Here is a 16973-nt window from a genome sequence, read left to right as displayed (position 1 = left end):
ATTGCAGCTGAGCAGCAACTAACTACATGAGGTCCTCTTTTTCTCTGTTTAGACAACCATGACAGATGTAGATATGAGCTCATAAAGGAATCAGAAACTGAGTATACAACCTTAGAAATGTTATTTAGTGACGATTGGGATCATTTCTGAGCTTCAAGGATGTCTGTCTATCAAAATCCTAATTGATCTAATCTTTATCTCTCTACCATTTTTATTTCTCTATCCGTATATTTGTCAAAATGTCACAGTCATTTTGATGTCTCATGTAAAGCAAAACATATGCTAGCTAAATTATATGAATATCAGTAAAATGACAAAGAGGCCAAAAAGTTGATGTGGATCGAGTACAGAACAGTTTATTTTGTGCGTGGTTTAGTTTTCATTTAGCCACACTTTCCAGAGTAAATTGATTGTATTGTTTTGAACTCCTCATTCTTTGTGTTTTGAGGACAAAATACTTTAAGTAAAATGGACATTACAAAGTGAAACACATATTTTTCTCTCGCCAGCAAACATATCTATGTAGTTGCTATGAGTTGTTTTGTTGATAATGCTCCAATTTTAGATTTCTGCACTGCAGTCAGAAAATAAAATATCTTGGAGCATTGAGTTCTACGATTTCAATTTTTAAATTCCATTGTTGCAATAAACTAAAACCATTGACCTAAATACGGTACACATTTATTTAAAATCATTAATTAATCTGTTTTATCAACCTTAACTGTCAATACTTTGATACTTACATACACAAAATTGTTTAGAATCTGATGTTGAGTATTCCTGACAGGCACTCAAATGTACATTTAGTTTCATTTTCTATTTATGAGATATGTTTACAAGATATCTTATAAGATGTTTTTACCATAAATGAATAAAAGGCTGTAGCGTACAGACTGAGGAACGTTAAATAAAGAACAACATACATACAAATCAAAAACAAAGGTGGTGCACTCATGTGTTTCACGCACAGTGACAGTGTGACTCAGAGTGGGTGGCAGGTTGCAGCACGCCTTTTTACATCACGCCCATGTTGAAGCATCATTGATCCCAGCTGAAAAAAAAAAGAAGAAGAAAAACCAATCCGGACAATGAACTTCAATAACAACTGTCTCCCGTCTGAAAAGGGGGCCAGCTGATCTGGTGGTGTGTAATGCTTTAGCATTAGTGGCACTCAGCTGTTTCTGCCAAACATCGGGCCACACCATGAAATCTCTTGTTAAGAAGAGAGAAATAGTGTTTGCCTTGTAATTGAACCATTTTACACCCCCTCTCTTCCTCCTCCATCTCTCTTGTTACCCCCTTTTCTCTTCTGTCTTCCCTTCTGTCCCATCCTGCTCATCCACGTTTGTTTTTTTTCTGCTCGCCCTGTCTTAACACACACACACACACACACACACACACACACACACACACACACACACACACACACACACACACACACACACACACACACACACACACACACACACAGACCGAGTCAGACACACTCCTTTTGTATGAGCAGCAGCACCCATCAAAATCTGGATCGATCCCCCGGTGTCATTGTGTGAGGAGGTTATTTATGTGGGCATCCAATCTGCACCTGCCGTTGTGTTTGAGCAAGAGGGGAACACGGCCAGAGTTTGTTAACAGTGAGGGGAGGGGGAGGGGGGGGGGGCATCAAAGCTGAGAGAGAGAGAAAGAGGGGGGAGAGAAAAGAGGGGGGAGAGCAGCTCTTCAGAGCCCCATGAGTACCCGCCAGCTCACTGCCTCGTCTCTCGTGAAATGAGCACTTTCACAGTCAGTTAGTCTTTAAGTAATAGATATATTGAGTTCATCCCTTGTAACGTTGGACAACTAATTTATTATTATTTTTTCCTCTTTCCCCCACTCACCCCTTGCAGCTCTCCCCTCCCTCCCCCTCCTTCCCTCCCCTCTCTTTCCCTCTGTGCCCCCCGTTTTTTCCCTCCGTCTCCCATCAACACAGGATTATGAAGGTTAAATAAACTCTGTGAAAATGAATGAATATCGCCACCAACCTCCTCCCCTCCTGCAATCAAACCCGCACCGCCACCCCCTTTTCTCCCCCCCCCAACCTCATTGCCTTGGAGAAAAATAAATAAAAAAATAAAACTCCAGCCCGGGCTATCTGGCGGCAGAATGAATGATCCTATTTATGTTAATGCATACATGAACGTTACACAGGTTTTTCCCCTGATAAGGCGATAGGTTAATGAAATGCTCATTTCATTTTACCAGTTGTTTTCTCTGTGAAGTTCCGATAAGTAGCAAACCAATGAAGCTTGTAATTACAATCTTACAGAAACCCGGCCAATCTGTGTATAAATCTCACCATCCAATTACAAGATGTAATAATTTTGCAGTCAAGCTGGTAATGAGGTCTAATACTCATGCATGTGATAATCCCCCCTGGATGCTGACTCTATCAGATGTTAGCTTTGTAATTATATGAGCTTGAGAAAAAAAAAAATCATTATTTCATGTTCAAGTAGAAAATGAGGTTGGTGGGAAGTTAATTTTCTCTATGCTCTGTGAAGCGTAGACAAGAATTTAATGATTTAATTACAGTTGTTAGCCCTTTTTTGCAAGAGGCTTAAATTGAGCTAAGCATTTTTCATAGCCTCCGACATCAAGAGTCGGGGAACATCAAAGATTTTGACAGCATACAAAGTGATGAGCAGACCTAGTTGCCCCGGGTTTTTTTTTTTATAAACTCCTTCCAGTAGACATTAAATAAAGATTCCTTTCCTTTTTGTTTCCTTTCCTTCCCATCCCTCCTTCCTCTCCTGAGCATCAGGGTAACCACAGCCCAGGAGGGACACCAGACCTGCTGGATAAAAGCAACATCAACAAATATTAACCGCTCTGGCTTTCACCACCGGCAGCTAATCCACTGTATGTGAATTTGTCATATCAGATTACTATGACAGTCATGGTGCAGCGCAGAATGGAAAGCATCCTCCTGCATCCTCAAAAGGACAATATAGTTTTACTCCCCACCTCCTTTGAATTTCAAAACAGCCCATGAGTGGTGTCTGTAGTCCTCTGATTTCCATACAGCCTTTCTGTGAGAGAAAGAGACTGTAAATACATTCCTCAGAGTAATCCCTAGAAAGAGCTACTGCTGCTTTTGGCACTTTAAAAAAGTGCTTTGAGCAATGTTATTCAACTTCATAGTAACAGAGGCTACTTGGTTATGCAGGATACTGTGTAGAAGTGTGCGTGTGTGTGTGCGTGTGTAGTGCCGTCATCCATCCTTTTATCAGGTTTAGGAAAACTAGTGTCTGTGGAGTTATTGATTCAGAATGAAATAACTTATTTTAAGCTCTGAACCTTGACATGAAGAAATGCTGAATTTATAAATAATCTTTGTGACACTTTTAAAGTTTATTTTACTACATAGTGACTTTAGGGATGCTATATAAATTAACACACCATCATGCTGGAAATGCATAATTAATGTCATTATATTTATGAGGACAATTTGAGCAAATGTATAACCAGTTATTAGGCTGTTTCCTTATACCTGCTTGTTAAGAAGCCCAATTAATTTGGTTCAAATGGAAAAGCAAAATATTAGTTTTATGGTTTAATGAAGTTTTTGTATTGCTTATTCCTAGTTTTACTTAATTTCACATGTTTTATCCATGTGGCTCACACTTTATGTGGCCTATCCCTCAAAAGTTATTTGGTGAACTTATAGAATGCAAACAAAATGCATCTTCCCTTACATTTCAGAAGTTTGAGAGTGACAAATTAAACTAAAAATCAAAATAAACTTCTGTATACAAGTGCAATTGCAGCTGACTTGAAACAAGGATACAATGTGGTCATAAAAGATGCGCAAAAAAAGTAAGAAACCCCCCCACTAATATGAAACAGAACCTGTTTACCCAAAAAATATTGTTGTCATAAAAACACAGAGGAACCAAGCATGAATGTCCATGTGAGAGCGTCCTGTTCTTTTTATTTACTGTTGTTATTACATTATTGATTGACGACTCATTGAAAACAAAGTGTGGTTTCATTTCCAGTTAAAGTGTCCCCCACAACATTGGAGACATTTCTTCTTTCTTCTTATCAACTCTTAAATATCTAATATATGTCAGCCTCTGTATTCACTTTATAAACCATTATTTGGATACGCGTTTAAATTTTCACATTGCACTTCAAGGGTGTGAAGTCACTCTTAGGATTCATAAAATAATAATATCCTCCCTGACTGTGCACTCCTCCATCCTCTCACCTCCCTCCTCTAGAATAGTCCCTGCCTCCTCTTTTGACCTTTTTTACACCCCCCCCCCCCCCCCCCCCCCCCCCCCCTTTCAGAGTTCTCTCTGTGCTCGGCCATGTCCTGTTAAACAAGGAACGTGTTGCGGTGTTGTGACCCACGATTGTGTGCAGCTTCACGGCAGGTTTTTTTGCAGGCCCTTTTTCTGCTCTGGTGTCCAGTCTGCCTCCATCTGCCACTGCCTCACCAGCGTCCCACTGGGGGAGATGGGGCTAATTCTGCAGTCAATTAGCAGAAGGGCCTGCTTTTGTTCTCCCGGTGGCTCCCATGGGTCCTATCTGCTTCACTGCTCGCTCACTCTCCATGGCTCTCACTTTCTCTCTCATTTATTTGCCCATGGTTCTCTATCTTTCTCTCTCTTGTGTCATATCTTTGGTTTCATTCTCTCTCTGCCCTCTTTTGTTTCTATCTTAACTTCCTCAATCATTTTCCCTTAATGCCTCCATCTTTCCTGTTTCTCCCTTCTTCTTTGAGGTATTGAATGTCCGCTCGCCATATTTCTCTCCCCCCCCCCTTCCTCACTCTCTGACCTCTGTGACATTGTTGGCCAAACGGTGTCTCTGGCAATCATGAGCCATAAAGAGAGATGGAATTATGCGTAAATATGCCCAGACAGACTTTGATACATTGTATCATAAACATGAGCAATCAGTCTAAATGGCAAACAAACAGCAGGCTACGAATCATGTCAACAAGCTGTGTGTTTCTGCTCGAATGTGTGTGTGTGTTTGTGTGCATAATTCTATGTGTTGTGTTTCTGTTTTCATATTAAACCTCACAGAGAAGGAGACATTTAATACATATCACTAATTACTAAGTTTACAACGCCTATTGGAGACATTTTGATAGCTACGCAATGTTAAGAAAAAGAGCTTACAACATATTGTGAGGAAGACATTTACTTTAATAAAGGGAAGTAGAAATAGAGCTTTCAATGTGTTTTGTGCATGAGAAAGTTTTTTAAAGGTTAAAACACATTTTTAGAATATTCCCACTTTTCATACTTTATTCTTTCCCAAAAAATATTCATGTAATCTAATAAGGAGGCAGATAAATACTTCTTTTTGATTTTTATTATGATTGAAAACAGATTGTAAGCACTCAATGCTGCCAGATGGTTTTCCTTTTTTTTTTTTAATCTTATTTTATCATTATTTTGTTTAATCTTTTTAGGCCTAAATGTATATTTAGATTTTTATTCATGAATGTATTTCCCTAAATCACTGTGAAAAGCATTGTTTAGAAATGTCCTGTTTATGTTATTTATTTCATAGAAAGACCCATGCGGAGAGCAGAGGCTATTAGGTTAAGAGTAGTGTATATTTGCTCGTTGAAGTTGAGATTTATTTTCTTAATTGTCACAGTCACAAGGTAAGGGCAGTGTGTTATTTATAGAGATTACTTCATGATGTACACCTGCGATCGGCGTCAAAAAATGATAAAAAGTTAGCTAAAAAGTTTATTTTCCCTCCACCCTACCAAGAAAAAGAAGAATCATTTAAAAATATCTACGCTTTAATAAAGTAGAAATTATTATTTCCCCCCCTGTCTTTTGATGGATACGGCCCCCTGTGGGTCTTACCCCGCTGTTGTCCCTGTGGCTCTACCTGGCCCTCCTGAGCTGTACCTGTCTCCACTTAATAAATCATTTTGGCATTATGAAATATTCAAAGGAGGGGGGATCAGGCAAGGCCAGGTTAAAGAATTTCTTAAATTTTCATGGCATGACAGCCTGTTCCACATATCCCCCCCTCCCCTTCAGCTGCTCCGTGCTCTTGGTTGTGTGTGTGTCAGTGTGTGTGCGTGTGTGTGTAAGTGTGTGTCAATGTGTGTGTGCACGCGACTTGGGGTTGGGAGGATCTCCCGTGTCACTCTAATAGTCTAGAATTACACTTGTATCAGTGTCACTAGCATATGGGGTCTATGTATACCCTTAGGCCCATCACACTCGCTTCCACCTTCCACTGTCATGGCATTTAAAATGATACCATTTGGGCAAAGCTAGTTTTGACAGAAAAAGTGAAAAGCTGTGTGTTTCTCTCCTTAGCCCGACGACAGAGCTGCAGCCACCAGGGGCCCCTGCCACCAAGCAGCCAATCAAATGATACTTTACAGGATAATGATGGAAAGTAGCTGTGCCCCCCCCCCCCCCCCCCACACACACACACACTCTCTCTCCTCTTTTCCTCTGTCCCTTTTCCTCTCTCTGTCCCTTTCTTTTCCTACACTTTCCTTCTACCTAGCCTATCTTCTGTGTGTTGGTATGGATGACATCTTTAAAAGCAACAACATTGCTCACAGCATGTTATATACAAGTCTGTAGAGATATCTATACTGAGGTATAAAATGTATTGAAACAACCTTTTATTCAATCTAAGGGAGAGTGCATACATTTCTTAATTATTGTCATAAATATACTGTTGAAACATTAACAAGTGCTTATTTGACTGAACACAAATTCAGTCAAACTGTGTGTCCGATCTATAAACGTCTTCAGATCTCTGAATAGGGGTTGCCTGCTGTTCTTAAGCACAGATTATCAGACATAAGAGTAGCACTCTGACATCGATTGGAGTGAGGCTTCTTCCATTGCAGTGGGGACCATCAAAAAACGTAGGGTGGTCCTGCAAAAAAGTCCCAACTTTGACCATGTCTAATGTGTCTACGATTTCAAGTTAAAGATAGATAGAAAGATAGGAAAGATAGAAAGGGATAATATGGATGGATTTTTTTAAGGTGGGGGTTATATGAGGTACATGTCAATAGTAAGTAGCAATAGAATCATGACGAAAGTGTACTCTATATTTAGAAATTTGCCAGTGCTTTACTTTGCCGCGATCTACCGGCACTTTATTTTAGCACAATCTCAGCACACCATTTACATCTTCCTCTGTTCCGGCACTTAAACAAGAGGACTGTGCGATCCCTCTATTCTTTACTGTATCAATCAGCTGTAGAAGCGTGCACTAACTTAGCCTCACAAAGGTTAAACAGCACATGAAATAGTGATGAATCCATGGATAGAGGGACCAATTAAAGCTTCCCGCACAGTTCTCCCTACCTGTCTCACCCCCTCCTCACAACCCCTCACATCATCTCCCCTTTTCTCTCCCTCCTCTAATTCATTCTCTTTCGTCCCGCCCATGCCTCCTAATTCAACTTTTACTCTTAACTCTCTTAACATTAATCCATCTATCGTTATACATCTACATCCTCTCACAGACCGACAGTGTTTTTAACTGTGCTGTGTCACTCTCTAGGATTCGTTCCCTCTGGAAAGACACTTCACAATCGGCATGTGGGAACCTGGGCAGGTGAAAGGTCTGTTATGCTACCAAATAGTTGAATGTGAAGGATGCAATCAGGGAGAGAAGGTAAGAGCCGGGGGGGGGGAGGTTTGAAAAGGGTCCCTAAGGTGTCACCTGAGGCACTGTCATCAGAGATTTACAAGATGCCGGGGTGCAGAAAGTGCTATGTGGGTTGTCCTTTCCAGTTAGCATGGACCTCGTACTATAACATCTCAAAAGCAAACATGCAATGTTGTTTATAAAGACACATACCATAATTTACACTATATATTATTGAATAAAAAAATAAAATCTCCATTAATAATGCCTAAATATCTCTAATATCTGGTGATCACTGAAGCACATGGTGGGGTGATACTTGCTAGCTGGAAGCATTAGAATAGCTACGTTGCTCCTTTCTCGCAGCAGGTGACTCTTACTAGAGCTGCTTGGTAAATAGAATTAACTAAGACGGCAGTAAAACCTCCGTCTCCACACTGGAAACACATTTGTGGTGCTAAATCTTTGATATCTCACAGAAAATATACACTTGATGTAAATTCATGGAAATAAAAAAAACGGGAATATTGTGTCAACTAGCTATTGTGCCTGATTGTAATAAATAAATAAATGATGATACAATTATGATTAAGATTGGTCTGTATGAATACAGTTTATTTCATCTAAATAGATCTCTAAGTCTTAACTGAAGGTATCATCATCATGTCAGCATCATAGGCACCATACAAGTCATCTGGCATGGGCACCCCCTGATATCTGATTGGCTACCCCAGCTGCAACCCTATATACCAAGCCTTGGTTGGCCATATGCATGGTCGGAGGTGGGACTAAAGTTTAACCAACTTATCAGGTTGTGTTGCAGCAGTGTGTCAGAAGTTTTTTTGTGGTATCCCGCTGTAGGACTTTTTTTTGTGGAGAAACATATTTTTTTGCGAGCCCTTCAAAAATCAAGCACCCAAGATGTTTTTTATTTAGCAATGTTTTGGTTTCATGTTCAATATAAAATATTCAACATGGGAATGTAAAAACTATACAATTACTGAATGTTAATAGTTAAAAAAAATATGGTTTCAGTGGACAGAAATGGCAAATAAATGTCAAATGGTAATTGCTATTCAAACGTGTGTGTAAGCATCCATTTACATCATTCCACCCCAGTGCCAAAGTTAAGACCTCAGAGGCAAAACATTGTCTGCTATGCTCCTCAGTACTGGCCCTTGCTGCTTTACTGACAACCACAAACACACAGGTATACACTTTCAATATTGATATGTTTTTCTCTTTTGATCTCCTCATATCTCATCACCCTCTCTGCCATGCTTTTTTGACCTCTCTGAAATCCCTAATATATGCCAGTAATTGCACATCAAACCCCAATGCATTATTTCAACCCCAACCTCTCCAATATATAATTCACACTCAGGCACAAGCATACCTGCAAAAATACATTCACATGTCCTTCTCTCATGCAAACACACACATATATAAATCTGTAATTGCATGTGCATATACAAGTACACATGCATACATTCATACAGAAGCTTGCAGGCCCAGATTTCCTGCGCGCGCACACACACACACACACACATACACACACACACACACACACACACACACATACACACACACACACACAAACACAAACATGGCTCGCTGGCTCTCTGATGGTGTAAGACTCATGTATTTTGATGATATGAAAGTTGACCACATTTACATGCAAATCGAAGTTCCAGATTAATGGGGTCCACGTATGAGGGCGAAGGAGGACTGCATGGTAATATGCTATTATGGCTTTTAAATACATTTACCGATGTTTTGACGCAGAATTAGCATGGTCCTAGCACAAGGAAATCATGTCGGTCTGATAGCAATTTGGTTTTCCAATTGGGAATACAATTTCATCAGGTTCAACTGTCATTTCTAATAATGACTCAGGTTGCGCTCACTAAATTGAAGATTCTTTTCCTCACTTTTTACACCAACCTTGGCGGATGAAAGAACATGTACAATGCTGTGCTTGTTTACGACAACCTTGCTGCAGATATTGCACACAAAGTTGCATGGAGAGTGTGTACTTTGAGGGTCGAATTCACATCTATCTTATGATACATTCTTTCTGTCATTTAAGAAAAAATGTAATCTGGATTGTCATCAGACTACAAAGTAAGGTGAAAATTACTCTGCTGCATCAGTGATAGCCCTTACCTTCTTCTAACTTAAAGAGTACACCTGCATATGCCACACACAGTATCATGTATTTCACACTCTATAAAGTGATTGAGTGAAAATGACTAGTCGAATCACTGCTTGTCAGCCACAGCAGAATGTCAGTCATCCCTCACCCAAAATGGTCCTGACAGCTAAATACAGATCTCAATTTTTTCCTGTTGAGAATTCATTACTTCAGAATAATAAATGGCAAAATAGATTGTTTTATCTTTTCATTTCTTTTGCTCCATATTTTGTCTCTAAAATGATGAATTTCAATATGAACGCTGTTGACAAAACTCAGGGTATTTTGTTGACGACAAATGATTCGACTGCAAACTGACCTAAAAGGATAAACTGAATGATCTCCACTGTTATGAGCCGTGTTTATCGTCTTTGCGTTTAATTAATGTATTCGACTGTATCATGGTATCTTTTGAGCACATGCAAACATGAAAAGATAAGGAAAGGAAAGCATAAAAGGAGGCAGCCCCCCCCCCCCAAAAAAAACAGACATCATCCTCGGGTGTTAGACTTGTGATGTATTTCCTTTAAGTTTCCCCACTCAAGAAAAACAAATAATTAAAAGCCCCACGGGACATAACACACAAATAGAATAATGTATTTGTGTCAGTCAAATGCCTTTCTATAGCCGCGCGAAGAAAACATAATAAATGAATATGAAATACGTAAACAGAGCCTCGATAGCATCCAATTAATAAATACCATTTTTATCGTGTCTTCTGGGGGCTAAAATACTTTTGAAAAATCGCAGCATGCTTTTTGGCATCCTTGTCAATTTATGTAAACAGCCCGCAACCATTCTAAGGGCGAAGAGCACAAGGAGATCATAGATTATTAATGGAGTTTGAAAATAACAAAGGCTGTGTCAGCTGCATCCTGTGCTACCATATCAATAGCTCCTGGTTGCTAAATGGCACATAATGGTTACTTGCTGTATAACACATGTTTTAAATCTAGTATTCCTTGGAGTTACTGATAATCTTCGGTGGTCTGACCAAACATGAAGAGAGAATAATCTCTTACCCAGGCTCTGATGTGTTGAGGGTTTGCTAATAGGGGGGTTGGGGTGGAGGGGGGGATGCGGCACTCCTGGCTGAGCAGGCCAGAAATGTTAGGCCTTTGACATCAAGGATCGATTCCACTCTGAGAGGGCCGAGCGAGGCAGAGAGAAAGGACGATTGTGGCGATTCATGCCCCTTCTCATTAGCTGACCATGGGGGAGCGGAGGCGTTAACTTGACTTCTCCTTCGGGACTCTAAAAGGGTCCAGGGCCACCGCTGATGGGGGGGGGAGGTCAAAGACACAAAGCTGGGATCAATATTGAGCTAAGCTAACTTTGTTTTTCTTCAACAAACTAGTGTGGTGACTAAGTAGCTACCTCATGCACCGCATGGAAAGGGAGCCAAGATGACTGATACATGAAAAAAAAACCCTGTAGGTATGCAAATTAAAATAACTCAAGAACACACAAGTACACACAAGCACACGCACATGCATCAGGAAACAAACCACAACCCTCTCACCTCCTAAAGAAGTTCAGTAAAGAAGATTACACACTTTAGTTAATTAATCTTGCACACCCTGTCATTAAACTACCAGGTAAGAAAAGCTAGCAGACAAATAGGCTGCTTTGGCTGGCATAGCAGAAATAAAGGCTTCAGATCATGAGGGACTAATCATCTGCATTAGTTAAGTCCATCAGGCACTAATTTACCTAAAAACAAAATAGCGCACACATGGAACTAATCTCCACCTTTTACTTATTAATTTCCCATCCAGAGGTTCAGCATGCACACTACTAATAAGCTGCGCTCACACAACCATGCAGGCATGCAATATAGCCCCCACCTTTCACATACGGGGAGATTAAAAGGTGTTATGAGGCATGGACTGCAGAACAAAGAGGAAGAGATTGAAAGTAGATAAAGAGTATACTCATAAGGAGATGCAGCTCTTAGGATAATGAGGCATTTGAGGCTTTACTGGAGAAGCTTCTCCTTATTCATCCTCCTCCTCCTTCACCTCCTGACTGATGTTGTGTCTCTCTTTGTCTCTTCCTCTCTGCCCCATTCAACCTTTTGTCTAAAGTGTTACAGGCTGAAAGAAAATATGCAATGCTTGTAAAACATTCATATCCTAGTTTTTGAAACAGTGGATGTTTGTGGTTATATTCTTTGCCTTTTTGCTTTATGTCTTTTCCAACAATAAATAAAAAAGGGTCAATATGTCACTGCATTCTAACTGCTTGTGCAGGATTTGACATGTTGCTTATTGAAATTGGAAGCTCTCGACTCCCCACTGAAGTGTATAATGCTTTAAAACCGACTGCAAATTAGACAAATTCGCATACAGGCTTAAATACTTAGGATTCTGTCCTTGGTAGTCGTACATTGTATTAATAACCAATTATTTGCACCAGTTGTAGCAGCGCTGCAAACCCACATATAAAGTAAAGAGGCATTTGTCTGTCTCAAGTGCTCTAATTGGCTGAGCTTTTCGTTCTCAGAGGTCTGCTCTGTCTTTGTTAAACTGACAGATTTAAAGAGCTAGAGAGTCAGAGAGAGTGAGAGAGAGAGAGAGAGAGAGAGAGAGAGAGGGCAACAGCCCTCCACTGGAACGAGATGTCTACAGCCCATCTCGACACAATTTTTAAACTTTCATGGCCTGCTGTTTCAAGATTCTTTGCCAGCTACGTCTCAGAGCACTCTGCCGTAAATGTACGAGAACACTCAAGATTGTGTTGGTCTTAAATTAATGATACAACATTAATTAATCAAGACACAACACTCCCTAAACATAGTGTACGTTGGAGAGAAAAGCAAGCAAGACCTTGCAAAATGAAGCAAGTGTTGTGTCATGTGTTGGCAGGCATCAATTGACAGAGCTGAAGTGGTCTTTGCATTGCATCACAGTTCATATATCTCATGAAGCTTGCAATCTACAGTTAGTGAGCATGAACACTGCAGCTTATTCTTTGAAAGATGAGTGGGTTTTTCCCTAACTTGGAACAGATGTTTTCAGCAGCTCATACCTTGCCTCTTTAAAAAAGGAAAAAGCAGTATTTAACAGTCAGTCTTTGTGATCTGATTGTACAGTAATTCAAGTCAGCATTCAACAACACAGGAAAGAAAAGGGGGGAAAAGAAAAGAACCAGCCACTACATGAACTAGGAAGCGCCATTAGAAAGCAGCATGGACCACCAAAGGCCCAGAGAGCACGGCTAATGTGTCACCACAGGGCCTAATCTTCTTAGTGAGTTGGGATAAAACAAGTATCCATTACGGAATCAACCTTCATCCTAACCCTCTCTACCCATTATAACCACCACTACTACTCCAACCCTCTTTCTCTTACTCCCCCCCCCCATCCATCCCTCCTTCCACCACCTTCCCTCAAGAGCCAGTGCTAGCAATGATAGCCAGCATAGAGACAATTGGCTGACTCAGGGCCCTAATCAGGTATTAGCCACTAAAGCTGTAAGGGAAGGCTGCTAATCTCCATACTCACTTCATATGTAGAGGCAAGGCCCCGACAGCTTGCTTTCCTCTGGCACTGGCCGAGATCAAAGATGCCTGCTAGAAATCAGATTAGAGTAAAGAAGGGAGAGGACAGGGTGAGAGGGAGTAGGGTGTGGAGGCCACAGATCTCTCAAACCTCCCTCCACCTTACCTCTTTTAAAAGCTTTTTGCATAATCAGGGAGGGGAATAGGTGACTTTAGCCCTCCCCCCCCCAAAAAAAAGCCTCTTAGTCATGGATGAAACAAAAACATGAATGAATTGAAAGAGTGGTAAAGGAAAAGGGAGATGTCCACTATGGGCTGCAGCTACATAATGATGTTTTTTTTTTTATGTGAACTGTGTCCAACATCTCATTGATAAATGTAAATAATTGTTATACAATAGCAGCATTGACGGATGGAATGGTTCTGAGTCATTTGTGAACACCTGTGACAAAAGAAAAATTACAGGTTCTGAATTATCATATCTTAGTCGAACAGGTTATTCCACCAGTTAGGTTCAATCCTGGTTTTACTGGTTTTACCTATATGTAAGTCCATCCAGCAGGGACTAGTTGGTAATGCAATTGCTAAATTGCAGAGAATATGAACTTGATGTCAGCATTGGTTTCTTTCTCATATCTCTCCAAGCCAACTCTGCTACTGGCACACTCACATATATTTGGTGATAAGTTTAACTCTACATAAGCCAAAAAAAAAAACGATAGTTATAAAAGTTAATTAGCACTGACTTACATTTTTGCCCACCAATCTATATAGCTATAGCTAATGAAGATTAGCTTTGGGTGCTATATGTCCTGCCAGCTATAGTAGATTATTAGAGCTATACTCTCTATCGCCCAGCTCACACTCCTAAACATGTCCTTACTTTCCCTGGAATCAGATGCTTCTAGGAACACTAATGTTCAAATCAGTTAAGCTGGACATTCAGCTGACTTCGACCTGCTACTAAGTCCATGCTATGTGCGATTAAGGCAATGTGTGAACTGTGCTGGTTACTGTCCAGATCATTCCCGATGAGTGAGTCAGTGTGTTGATTATGTTTACATAGTAAGATGCTTCTTACCCTTTGCTCCATACTGTAAATGTTCCTCTCTTTCACTGATATATACAGATATTTCCACATGCATGTTACAGGGATAACAAAACAAGTCATTATTACGAACATGTCCTTCTCCTTTTGCATTGTCTACATAGACACCAACCACGTCTAATCCAAACAGACTATTTCCAGCAGTTTAGGTAATGTCTGACATGGACGGTCTTCTGCCGCATGCTACATGTGTACAAAGGTCATCAAACACTGTCTGGACAATATGTAACAATATGTAGACTTTATGTCACCAAGCTGCTAGCTCCTCTGCTAGCAATGACCTGTGGATGAGTTCGTTTTGGCACTTGTTGGTGTAACCAGGGCTTTAGCAAAGCAAATTGTTGGGCATGTCAAAGGCAAGGAAAAACAACTTTAGAGGAATATTTGAAAACTTTTCTTAAAATTTATTCCAGGTAGGTTGTAGTTTCAAGTAAACATTTTACCACTGTATTGGGTTTTTTTTTACGGCCAGCAAGGCACAAATTCACCTTGTCTGACAATTTTTAAGGTTGCTAGATTACACTCACACACGACTCTCACTCACACACAGGCTTATACACACCAATACACACTTTCTTGTAAAGTGCATGGCTATTGTTATTGACCGGAGTACACTGGGTTCACACTTTTCCGTGATGGATCCTGAGGTGGAGGTGCTCCTTTAATTGTGAAGGCAGCTGCCTGAGTGGAGCTGGAGGTGTCAGGGGAGTTGTGCCGTGTCGCCTCTCCTCTTGAGCATGGTCAAGGGCAAGCTGATGCCAGAACCTTTCACACACACACACGGACACACATTAGCTCTTATATGTATATTATTTCCTCTGCACATATCAGTTTTAGACAGTTTTAGTTAATCATGACAAAATAAAGGCCGGATAACTTTGAATATGATTTTCAAATATTTTTGCAACTTAATTTCATCTATTTAATTCCATTTATTACCAATATTATTCAACCCCATTTTAATATTAACCCTCTAATTTTTTCTAATAAAATGTACATTGGACACATTTGACATGCACAGTATTCTACTCTAATTGCACAGTAGGAAATGGCAGTGCATGACCATTATCCACAGTAAAAAAAAAAAAAACAGGTTAAAGCTCGCCAATCTGCACACACTTCCTGCATCCTCCGTGGGGGACAGCCTGTCCTTAGCGAGGCAGACAAATGTTAATTCCCTTCAGTGAGCACAGGTCTGACCTCCAGACTTCTTGAGGAGAGCACACACACATACTCACACACATATACACACAGTCTTCTCAGAAGGTCACAGAGCAGATGACACCAGCCTGTTCCCTGTTTCACTTCGATTGGCCCATCTTTTCTCCTTCATTACCACACACAGCTGTGAATAAGAGTCTGTGTGTGTGTGTGTGCGTGTGCGTGTGTGTGTGTGTGTGTGTGTGTGTGTGTGTGTGTGTGTGTGTGTGTGTGCAAGTCTGTTTCCCCAGTCTCTGAAATGGCTAAGTGCTGTTAGTGCAGTTTTTATCAGTGAGGCCACTGGCGAGACTCAGGGGAACAGAGCAGGGCTATCTCTCTCTGCCGGCCCTGAAAATTGATATTGAACATGGAGGAGGAGAAGGGGAGAAATCTCACATGCTGGTAGCAATTAGCTAAAAAGGGATTTGCAACTCTGTGATTCATCACACCGGAGATCGAAGTAATTTAATGACAGTGTTTTTTTCTTCTTTTCCACACTTCTTACTTGTTACTCTGAGGCTGCACCTCCTTTAGCCCACTTACAAGACCCTGCAAGATTTCCTATTTAGGGTTTATTTCTCCTCCCTGAAACCTGCTGAAGCACAAACAAGCCTTTGATTTGACTTGCTGTGTGTACATACCTAACATCTGGGTGCTAAATTGATGCAAGGCTGCTGTTGGTTTGCTTTAAGAGTTGACAGTGCGGTGTAACACACTGTCAACACAATGGTGAGGGATAAACACTGTCGCTAAAGGGAGGGCAAACGGAAGAGGGTGAAACTCACAGCTTTTTCTTTATGGCATTCAGAACCTGTAAGGCTTTGTTTACACTGTGTGCTTAACAAATACTTTGACCAAACCACCAACTTCAGGATATGAGATGGAAGTCCAGTCCTGCCACTACACTGCTGAAGTTCATGCTACAGTGAGAAAGAAGAGGTACATTCACCACATTTTGTTATCCTAACAGCTTAATGTTTGGAGTGATGGAAAAAAGTCTATTTTGCCTATTCAAACATGAACTTAATGAAACTCACACACCCTGGGTTGAGAGAATGTGCACAATGTGGGCCCGTTCAGGTTCTGTGTTTATGCAAGTGGTTGGGATGAGGTCAAAAATGCCTCAGGGTAAGGGCAAAAGCTCATTGGACAGCAGGTATGTGCTCTTTCATTTTGCACGGCGATCTTTGTGTTGCTTTAGAAAAAAAAGGAGATATAAATGGCTCATATTGCAACTGGCAACTTACAGAATGAGTTACTAATGAAGAAATGTTTACATTTTTACCACATCATAATGATTCTTCAGAATGTTTGTTGAGTGCATAAACAAA

This window comes from Labrus mixtus, chromosome 11 (assembly GCF_963584025.1).
Source record: "Labrus mixtus chromosome 11, fLabMix1.1, whole genome shotgun sequence".
In the NCBI taxonomy this organism is placed as follows: domain Eukaryota; kingdom Metazoa; phylum Chordata; class Actinopteri; order Labriformes; family Labridae; genus Labrus; species Labrus mixtus.
The sequence above is the reverse complement of the archived record's forward strand: the minus strand, read 5'-3'. Positions refer to the sequence as shown.